At 44.6% G+C, this 11,719-nt stretch overlaps 1 protein-coding gene across 1 annotated transcript in view; it reads right to left on the reverse strand.

The window, feature by feature from the left end:
* Positions 1-8,256, reverse strand: part of CLCN4 (chloride voltage-gated channel 4) — a 40,795-nt gene extending 32,539 nt beyond the window's left edge. The window contains exon 1 of the mRNA XM_072852943.1: positions 8,219-8,256. The gene's annotated coding sequence lies outside the window, so the exon portion shown is untranslated. The remainder of the gene's footprint in view (positions 1-8,218) is intronic.
* Between the last annotated feature and the right edge of the window lie 3,463 nt (positions 8,257-11,719).

Here is an 11,719-nt window from a genome sequence, read left to right on the forward strand (position 1 = left end):
GTTTCCCCAGAAGTGGTAGTTTCTGTTCACTGATTACAAAGAGATGTCAGAGGTAGACATCCACATCTCATCAAATGAGTCCGACACTATCAATTCAAAAGAAAACATTGCAATACCACTACATGTAGAATTAGTAACAAATGCAACACATAGCTACTCCTAACACGTGAGCATCTAAGAGATTTGGATACTCTGACAGAGCTTATATGCACTGAAAGGTGTTGAATCTTGCTGAGTAACTGCTTCACATGTATTTTGTCCCTTAGTTGTTCTACGTCTTAGACGTCCTTGCTGTCATTGCCACTACTTTTCCAGATGCTGATGCAACATAATTTGTGTAAGGGCAAACGTTTCCTGCTTAGTCCCCTCTTCTTTTCCTAATAATTCCTGGCATTCCACCAGTTTTTCCTAGGGCAGACATCCAACATTTTCACTGAGCAGTCTGCTATGACTCCAGGCGATGATCCATGAGAGGCAGCGGCCAGTTTGGAGCCCATCATTCTGTGGTCTCTTAGGGACATTTTCCCCATTGCTTTGCCTCTGTTGACTTTGAATTACATCTGCCATTTTATTCCCTGCAATTCAGTAGAGAGCCTTCTTCAGCTCTTCACAGTGAGCACTCACTTTTACTGAATAGCTTAGCGTACCTACAACTGAACATTTTTGCAAACACTCTGCTTTAATAATTGTAAACGGGTTCTTGCTAAAAGCTGAATGAGGAAACAAAGAAATCTGACTGAACTACGTAACTCCTGAACTCAAAAGAGTTCCTCCCTGGGGTCTAGTTAGCAGATTTCCCTGGATTTAGACCCATGTCAGACTACTGCGGTCCTGTAGATAGAACAAGGTCCTGGCAGGGATCAATTCACAAATCGAGAGATGTCACAGTGCTAGACTGGCAATTGTGCCTCTTGATAGACACACTAGAGATCTTCCAGAAACCTTGCGCCAGGTCAACCTGATGTTCGGTCCCAGATGTCCCAGCTAGCCATGCTTGGTGCACAATATTCTGAAGCCAGAAAGACAGAGATGCTGCCCTACAAACATCTGAGGTGTTGCATGAGAGCAGCAAAAGGTAAGGATCAAAAGAGCGAGTCCAAAGATTAGCCGGTGAGGCCTGCAGGAAGCCAGGTAATTTTTAAGTAAGTAATCACTGAAGCCTCCTATGTAAAGAAAGCAAAGAAGAGATTAGTGCAAGCAACCTACAGAAGCCAGGGTGCCACCACAGTGAGCTGCCCGACGGGCTGGGACATGCCAACAAGCAGAGCAGGTATTGCATGGACGGCAGGCCTCTTCTGTTAACATTTACTCACTTTTTGCTATTTTTTAAAGAACCAAAAGGTAGTATTATTATCATATTTAAGATCATGTTTTTTTCTGCAGGTCTCACAGTGAGTAAACTCATCGTGTGATTCGGACCAGCTGTATGATACACTGCGGCTTGGAGCTAAGTTTTATAGAAGAGTGATAAATTACCCTTACAATAGAAATGCTGACAACCTCTCAGCTTTATAGCACTGTTACAGCATGTGCAAATGTAAAAGCCACAGCTAGAAGAGCTCTATCAGTGAACTGACATTCTAGGTATTATGTTGACTGACTGATCGGATCTGAAATATATTTGACATGGCAAGCACAGACCAAAACATCCCATGGTTCAAAGAAGCTGTAAAGTATACTGATGGGAAACAACTAGCTTGAACGGTCATCAAAGGAAAAGTCTTGGCCCTGGCCTACTGCTACTAGACATGCTAGTTCCATGCTACGTTCTCCTCATCCTGTTTTCTGTTTTAATTGGACACATTGCACTGAGGCAGGCAGTATGCTTTTTAATGCAATTCCAACAAGTTTCAAGTTACTTTCAACAGATCACAGTTACTGAATTACTTCAACACTTCAAATGTTTCTAGCAGATGAACATTCACCTACACACTTTCATCTTTCTGCTGTTTTCCTTGAAGAGAGTAGCGGGGGGTTGCTATGTGAAACATAGCAGTATGCAGGCAGCAAAACATACCTCTCTTCAATGACTCCTCTGCTATAGCATAAGGTAGAAGTGAACCTGGCAAGAAGCTGGGGGAAGAAAGCAGAAACCTAAAGGCCTTTTGCAGGTTCCTCAATTCACATTTGTTTGGAGTGACTTTTCCAGGGCGTCCAAAGCATCATCTGTTCCATCTCTTCCCAACATGGTGTGAGTTAGCCAACGCACGAAGGCAGGATACAGTGCATCTCAGAGCTTTTCTATGCCCTGGTACCAATATACATGCAATGAGAAGACAGGGAGATCCTACTCCAGACATGATGCTTTTGAAATGATTCACGGTCATTTCAATCATGACTCCACTGGAGTTGAGCACACCACTGGTCTGAATGGTTGGTCAGATCCGCTGTGCTCGTATGATGTGACATGACAGCATGTACTGCGCAAACTAAGGAGCATGGGGGCTGTGAAAAATCCCTGGAATTTATTTTCCATAGTACCCAGTAATGAACGATGCAATCTTCCCGGTTTACCAACTGGTGATCATCACAAGACTCCTTCACGCTGACTGATGATTTGCCACTCTCTATGCCCTTAACACTTGTATTGACCGTTCCTAGTACCGTATTCTCAAAACAGCCAAGCATGGTGCCCCGGCCTCATGGCCATTAACTGCTCAATGTGACCTGTTGAGCAAAGGCACCTCGTCTTGAGAGGCGGGTGCTCTGCCAGCATCCATCCACCCCCTGTCCCAAGGGATTTAAACCTAATTGCAGAGATGGATGCAGAGGACTCTCCACCCACGCCTCGAATCCAGGTAATTAGGAGGTCAGTTCTGCCCGCAGAGTGAGCCGAAGTCGTCGGTGTTCAGAAAGAGCCAGAAGAGGATAAGGCTGAAGGAGAAAGTTCCCAGAGCTGAGCACAGTTACACCACAGGTCTTCAGTACCACCTGGCCAGAGAAAACAGGCCTGATAGCTCAGGAAGCCAGCAAGCAAGATTATTAACAGGGTCACCTTGAGAGAGGTGAACGAAAAATACAGAGAGATTATTAGAGGCATATGCCTTTTGGGGAGGGGTTGGAGAACAAGGTCTATTTAGCCTGAAACCAAGAAGACAAAGGGGGGTAGATGTAATTCCCCTTCCACCACCCACCACACCTTATAGAAGACGGTCTAGAAACGGCGATGTGACATCGCACCCTACAGGATATAGGCTGCAGGTAAACAGTTATGAAACATTCTTCTAAACAAGTAGTAAGATGCTGTTGGGTGATGATTTCACAAGGAAGATGTCTTCAGCAAAAGCAAGCAGGCTGAATGACCGATTTTCTGCAGGTTGAAAAATATCCATGGGCAATTTCAGACTATTCACCTTAGAAGCCTCAGACTGAACAAGCAGATTGATTTATTGACCTTCTGTCCTAACGATGGTGTTTAAAAAAAAAATGTTAAAGTGGCCTTGGATCAGAGCAAGGTTGAGACTCCTGGAAAAATAAGAAAATGCTGAACCCAGTTACAGGCCTTTTTTTGAAACATAATATGGCACATAAAAAGTGGAGAATAGTTAGATTGGGAAAATAGAGGAAGATGGGATATCAAAATTGGTAAATGCTTTTCTTCCCATGTAAGGACTAATTGCACAGCCCCATATATGAGTAAATAGCACTGCAAACCCTCAGTCTCCTGCCACACAAGCGCAGGCAGGCTGCCGCATCAGAAACATTACTGTAAAATACTGCAGCATTCTACTGTATGGCCCCACCACCACATATTAAGGAGTTTCCTGCTATGATAGTGTGGGCAAGCTAAATACAGTCACATCTTTGATGTGCAGCTTTACCCTGAGTAACCTCTATGGAAAAAATTATGAAGCCACAGCAGAGCTCAAAAAACACAGGGCACCAGATCACAGGGGAGAGGGCCTGGGAGAGAAGGGGAAGGCGGGAGGGAAAATTTGGGATAAATGGCGGAAAATTGAGGCACAAAAGGCTCCTCCAGACCAAACCACAGCCTCTGACCGCCCCTCCTCAGCCACCACGTGTGCTCACAGGGCGAGCGCAGAGGAGGTAATGGGGCTGGCCGGGAGCGCAGGCGAAGGGAGGCACGGGGGAACATGGGGTGCACCAGCGCACCCCGGGAGCTGATAACCAGCCATCAGGGCTTCCCGACCCTTCGGCGACGGCCTGACTCCCTCTTCTCCTTTTCTCCTCCTGGGAGGCCCCTGGGTCACCACACTCCTCTTCCCCCAGAGGGGCGAACCCCCGAGGGAGCACACCTCACCTCGGCGTCCTGCTCCCCACTCCTTCCCAGGACAACTCTCCCTTTTGACACCAGTTCCTGTCGGTATGAAATATCGTGTGTCTGGTCTCCGTTCGAGTTTTCTTGGAAAGTCTGAGCAAACTTAGTTCAGCTGCTGAGTTATGTCAGAAAGGGAAGGGGAAAAAAAATCCCAGCTCTTTCCCCACGAGCTCCAAGTGGAATTTTTGCACTCACATAACTCAAAATTGGCTCCATACAAAAAAAATGCTCAACTCACTTCTCTGTTTCCAGTGAGTCTTAAAGGTCCCTCCAATAAATTTTGTTGTTAGCGTTGATGTCGGGGCTGTGGAAAAATCAGGAGGGAAGCATTGCTGGCTCTGGAACATCCATCTGCATTTTTCAAACTGAGCTGAAACATCTTCATTAAAGGATGCCTCTCTGCTAACAGCCCATTAGCTGGGGCAGGTGAGTCCCACGGGCCTGCATCAACCCTGCACACCCTTGCTTCTTGAAGGTAACAAGGTTTGATTAGATAAAATTCAGAAACCCTTCAGCATCTGAGGTAAGAAACTAAACTTCAAGAAGACAGGACAGACTGGAAATCAGGCTATCAGTATAGCAGCATACGTAGTTTCTATTCTTGATTTCCCTCTAGTCCTCTCCCTCGCAAAAAAGAGGGGGAATTTCCCTCCTGGAGCAGCTGTTTTTACTGCCACAGAGCTCAGAGCCAGGGCTGAAGGAGGGGGGTGCTGCACAGCTTTCCTCTCCGTGCCACACACGGTCGAGCTTTGCAGCACCAGGTTTGGGTTTCCAATGCTGCTCTTTGTCTCCTCACTCAGAAAATGATAGGATTAAGGGGGGAAAAGAATGGTTCTTGGACTGTAAAAAAGACAAATACATTCAGAGAGAACAGAGTTGCACTGTCAGAAGGGAAATGCCCTAGTATATAGTTACTCCTAAAAAGCTCTCCCCTTAAATGGGGTGTTCAATGGCATTAAACGCACCTCTCACTGAAAACCTTTTTAAGCCTTCAGCTTGAAATAAAGCCGATAAACCTGCAGCAGAAAAGCCATTAATCTGTTCTACCATGTCACTTCTCATGATTTGAGTGGAGGCAGTGAGTCACTTTCACACCGATGGGTAATGTTTTCCTGTTCGCAGGGCACTGGGTTTTACTGCTGCGTTTGATGCCGATGGGCTGCACAGTTACAGACGAGTTACTTCATACCGCTGAGAGGAAGCTCCCCCACTTGCAAGACAGGGAAACCTTTTCCTTGGGGTGATGTTTGAGAGCAACATGTTAAAAGTGTTTTAGGAATAGCAGCCTACTGTAACCCTGACAGATTTTCTCTTTTGGCATTAACAATTGTGTGTGATTTTTTTGGTTCTGCTGGACTAGAGATGAAGAAATCTGAAAAAATACGATACCTGGTGCATATGTATGCACACACACACACACGAAGGAATTGGACTCCTTACAACTTAATTCCACTTCACTAAATGGAAAAATCAACACCCCCCCCTTGGACACCCTGCAAGCTGCAGCCTGATGGCAAAAGCAAACGGGAAGAGGACTGGCACCTACGGGCACTACATCGCTGTTTGAGGGTTGTGCACCATGCCGAGCTGAGAGCAGGTCAGACCTGAGAGAGGCTCACGCGACACAACATTGACCACCAACACACACGAGATGGTCCTGAACCGTGGGTGAGGTGGGGGGTGGGAGACTCCCCCTTCCCTCTGCACAAGTGCTGGGCTACAGCCACGACCGGGCTCACTTTCCCTCCAGCCCAACAAACATCGGCTTCTTGATGAAGCAGCTCCCAGACCAGGGAGGTTGTGGCACTCCAGAGAGCCCATTCCCGGGGCAAACGCTTCCCTCCAACACCATCCCCTTTCTCCTCCTCCTGTCCATGTTTAAAAGCCACCAGCCACCACCTTTGAAAAGGTACTACCTTTACAAGGCAGACCCCGACGTCCGCAGGGGCTGAGCACCCGTGCAGCCATGCGGTGGAGCCCGGGCACGGCACGCCGGTGCTGCTGGGCAGAGAGCCCTCCAGCTGGGGATCTTTCCAGGGTCACCCTTTTATACTAAATAACTGTTAAAGGACTTAAGTCCTTAATTTCTGAGTTGCCCCAGCATACATTTAAGGCTGGCACCTTGTCTTTTGTTGCACAGAAGGTGCCAGACTCAAATCGGGAGACCAGGAGAACCACCGCCCCACACCTATTTCCATAGGGCTTTCAAATATGACCCGGGGGGGGGGGCAACCCGTCGCGCTCGTCAAACCCACGTGTGGCAGCCCTGCTGTGCACTTCGCGTGGGCGAAGAGCCAGGCCTCGGTGCACCTGGTGAGCAAGAGCACGGCTCGACTCGCGCTCAGTGCTGGAGAGAATTGACCCGGCCTTGACTTCAGAGGGAGTCAGGAGAACAAACCCAGCACGGGCGCCGTCAGGATGCAACCCCCCGCCACCTCATGCAGTGCCAGGTTTGTATTACTATTGCTTTTGAGGCTCAGTCTTGGGAAGAAAAAAACCAAACAGGTTCTGTTGGAGAAAAATAAAATTGACATTTATTTTCCTTTCAGTTTTGAAGAACTGTTGTCCTTTCTTACTTCATTTCAATAATTCATTATATACTTCCCCCCCCCGCCATTTTCTGATCCTGACCCTGCTGCATACCCGATTCACTGGAAACCAGAATTCATCTTTCACTCAGACATACAACCTCCTTCAGCACAGGAGATCCAAAATCTCCCCCACAAGCGTATGGGTGAGCACACAGAGACCCTAGGCCTGCCAAATTTTCAGATTTTTCCGATAGTGGGAAAAATTTATTTGAACAAAGAACAGGATTTTTCAAGAATAAGAAAACTTCCTGCAGACTAGGACTGAAAAGTCACCTGACTCTGCCTGATGAAGCTGTGGCTGAGTCATCCTCCATTCTCTGGCAAAGACACAGAATTATTTATCAGAATTTTTTTAAAAGGAAAAAAGGTACAATTTTATTTTTCTGACTAGTATAAGCTCAAAAATTAATTTAGCTTCCTGCATTCTAACATTTGTATTAGAATAATTTTTAAAAAGTAATAAAATATTAAAACCCCCCTAAAATATATTAAAAAAGCAATACAGAAAAAAAACTACCACAGAAGAGTCACCATTTTTTCTCCACAAATATATGTCTTCACATATTTGTATAGAGTGCATAATTAAACACCCACACCAGGAAAAGAAAACAGACTCTGGACTTTGCTTATGTAAATACCAACAGTCCAAAAAAGCAGGTTAGCGTGGATTTTTCAGCCTTTTGGTGATTGTCATTTTGTGTAAGAAGTAAAAATCTGCTTGTCATCTTGTATGTCCATTCTGGAAAATCATTTTTCATGCTTATGTTGGGTGACAAGCAAAACCTACCTTACACTACAGCAAATTATGCAGGAAACCTGCCGGACCAGGTACTTTCAAACCAGATCAGCAAAAATTAACAATAAAGGAAAAGCCTCTTCCCCCAAAGACATCTACCAACCCCCTAAGCACGTTAATCCTCAATCCTTTCTAAGCTCAGACACATCTATCTGTACAACAACAACTTCCTTTAGGCATCGAGGAAAAAAAAAAAAAGCAGGGAATGCAAGCAAAACAGTATTGCTGCTCTCTCTCCGTACAACTGGATGACAACGGCTGCTCGCGTAAATACAGAATTCAGCAGACACCCGAAGGAGCCATAGCAAAATACAGGGACAAAGGGCCTTCTTCAGCTTTCAAGCTGCATCTGGCAGCGTTTCTACTGGAGATGTCAGCCGGGAGATCGGCACAGAGCTAGCAGGCAGCCCCTGCACCTGCCAACCCTCTGCTCGCAGGGCAACTGTGCCGCTTTATTTTCCAGCAGAAGCTCTGCCCCACAGAGCCAGAGCTCTAGGACAGCAGCGCAAGAGCAACCGGCAAATCAATTTTCCGAAGAATTATGTTGCTTACCTGCAATGCAACATCATTTAGCCCAGTCCCAAAGATTTTAATAGCATCCTTTCTTGGGTGGTATGGCTGCAAAAGCAGTGATGTCATGGGGAGGAAGCAGTAACAATCATGTGACTGCATCCTCCGTCTATAGGATATCTGATAGGAGACGGGGCAGAGGCAGACGGACCACTCTGTAATCCCGCAGGATTACACTGCAAGCCTCTTTACCCTGCCCTGCCCATTTGGTCACCATTAGAACGTGTGCTGCTTCTTTTCGCCCCTAACCTGAGCTCATTATTTTGTGGTTTGTGGATTTTTTTGCAACAGCAATAATGATCACATTTTTCATGAGGAAAAAGCATAGTAAGTATGCTGCGTGCAACCACGAAGTATTCCTGATGACTCTGCAGCAACGCCCAGGTGTTGTATTTTCTTTCATCTCTATGAAATATGCAATCACAGCACCTTGGAAATGAGACAAGCCACAATTTCACCATCCTTTGCATTTTTCCTTCTCCCAGAGCTCCATTTCAAGCTTATCCAGACTGACTTCCCTCCATCTTCTGTGTCATATTCAAGCTTTGCAAGCTTGCCTCAAAGGTTTCATCCCTGTTGCCTTCACTTCTTTGTCCTCCTCACCATCCACCCACCCACCCACCCATAAGCCACTCCACTTGCAGCCTTCTGCCTTTTCCTCAATGCCCCGTCACTGCTTGAAAGATCCTCTCCTACATGCCAGGCAACTTCTCCTTTTCAAAACTTCTGCTAAAGTTTTCCCGTCAAATATTTAAAAACTAGAACATCCTAAAATGTTTTACTTAAAAAAAAAAGGGGGGGGGGGGAATTAGCCTGACCTTCACATTGGTGTGATGTTAACTGAGTTAACATCACAAGTTAACTTATGGTTAACTGAGTATTACATCTCAGAACCATATTTTGGGGGGATTTGGGGGGTGGGGGGGGAGTGGTTTTGTGGTTTGGTTTTTTTAAAGAATTTTATTATACTCTACAGTGTACTTGAGTTCTACAACAAACTAATAATTTCCAAAGTTCTGATTGTAGAAATGTTGTACAAGCCACTAGGATGATGTTCCGCAGGGCAGAGGTTGTAACTGTTCTTTGTGAAGATCACGTACATGTTTGTACATGTGCAATGTTTTATTTCAGGACATTCACCTTACCGCTCGTTTTCCCATATTTGAATACTGAGCAGACTGGTTTTACCCTTAAGGGTATCCAGGGATGTGCTTTGTATTACCAAGCAGATGCAACAGCTAAGCAGAGGGAGATCTTGCGCAAGCACACATGAAAATATCTGTGGGTGACTGAATGCGCATGCATGACTTCCACTCACTTCAAAGGCTAAGGAACAGAGTTCTGGAAGACCTTTTTGTCCCAGTGTGTCTGAGCAGGTATTTATGGATGTGCTCAGCAGGCAGCCCGGCCCAGCAAAGCAAGCCAGTTGATACAGGGTGTACAAATCCTTTTTTTAGAATGTTTTTTTCCACAACTCCTCCAAATCTTGTCCATAAGCTGAAGTTCCTGTACTCCTTATTTCTGATATGGACTCCCCATAGAGAAGCCACAGATTTTGGGTTTTATTATGAAGTTTGAACACTTAGTTTGCTTCACCTGAAGTTCCCAAACCTTTCTGGCACGAGAAGCATGCCTTTAGAGAAGAGATTTGATTACAGCCTTCATACACAGCACTGCAGATCACAGTTCGCTATCATTCATAGATCAGTAACAGCCCCAGGCCTACTATAACCATGTCAATGAAGTGTGGAAAAAGGGATAGAAGTCTTAACTTCCTGCCAGTGTCTGCTCTTTGCACCCATTAAAATCAGTATTAATAGGCTAGAATTGAATTCTGTGGAGGAAGTTAAACAAACACTGTGCACTTAATTTATTTTCTTGACAACGTAACCTGCAATTTTCCTTAATCAGTTTATGAGAGGGAAATATGGAAATCAGCAAGCAGCATTTAGTTGGTCAGACACAGTTACACCTGCGAACTTCTGTGCCACAGGACACACTCTGTAACACAAACACAATGTCCTAGACACAGAATAGCAACTTTGCGTGCTAACCAAATGAGCGCAAGAGTCTCAATGTCCCATTTTCTCCTGAACAGATTTTCCTAAATTCAGTTCCTAATTTCCTTTTCTCTATTACCACAGCTGAACTCATCGAGTCTCTGCTGAATGTGTATTTTTAGTTGGATGGTCTAACTGCAAACAAACTAAAGGGACAGAATACCTAATTCTCAATAGAAAATGTCATTCTATAACCTAGATATGCATGTACAAATTGGAAAGATTATTAGAAATCATAAGAAGCCAGAAACAGCTCCTGAGAAGCTTTTAATTCCAAGAACACTGAGATTTTCCAAAGGGCAAGCAAATCACTTAACTGACATTTACAGAGTCCAAAACCAAATCAGCTTTACTCTTTGGTATTTTCTTCCAATGATACTTAAGTCAATTGAGAGGTCGCAGGAAAAAGAAAATACTCTTCACATGATGTTTTGGAAAAGATTGTTCTTGCTTTTCCTAGCCTGCAGTTTCTCAAGTCTCTCTGGAAATACATTTTTCCTCCTCAAAGATATATGACTCTATAGTTAAAAAGGAGACTGGATGCAAAACAAGCTGTAAAGTGCCCTCTTCCCTGAAAATTCAAACTTCAGTTTTACATCTGCTGAAAACAATACATAGTTCATCTAATTCCTAAAAAAAAAAAAATTTGCTCTTTATACAGCACTTACCTTTAAGTCTTGCAAAGTGCTTACAAGAAATGCAGCAAGAAATACATATAAGACTTCATTCTTGTAACAGAAAACCCGTACCAACATACCCATTATAGCTTTTGTTGTTGATCCTCATGGTAGTGAGACAGAGACGGCTGGTATTCCAGATGACTATTTCTAGCAGACCGTTTAAAAATAACCGAAACTCTGTCATGCCCTTAACGCCTTGCAAATACTGGACAGAGACAGGAGTCATGTGTCAGTGCTATGATTTTGCCTGTGCTCCTGAAGCTTAGGGTTGCAGAAACTGAGAAACGGCCTTTCTGCAATTATGCTGGTTTAACATTTCCTTTGTGAAAGCAGCAGTAAAGTTCAGCCTAAAAAAGTTAACTCATTCTTCTGAGTGGCTTCCACCTTGGAATTAAGTAGTAAGAAAGACATTAATGCCAACTTATTTCCAATACAAATCTACAAAGTACAAATGTCCGTTAGAAAAAAAGGCAGTTCAACGTGTTGTAAGTGGAGCTACCCATGAATTCCGGGAATATTCAGCTAATGAGCCTCTGATACAGCTGTCAGCTTACTGTGAGCGATAAGCACGTGGGAGAACATACCTGCCATTCCTTACACTCTGCATCCCTTTCAGGTCTTCAGTGTAACCTCTCTAGGATCTCTGATTTCACAGTTTTCCTCTCTTACTTTTAGGCTAATGTAATGAATTTTCAAATACGTGACAGTGTTATTCAAAATACAAAATTTCTTTATGAAAGCAT

This window comes from Ciconia boyciana, chromosome 1 (assembly GCF_034638445.1).
Source record: "Ciconia boyciana chromosome 1, ASM3463844v1, whole genome shotgun sequence".
Taxonomy (NCBI): domain Eukaryota; kingdom Metazoa; phylum Chordata; class Aves; order Ciconiiformes; family Ciconiidae; genus Ciconia; species Ciconia boyciana.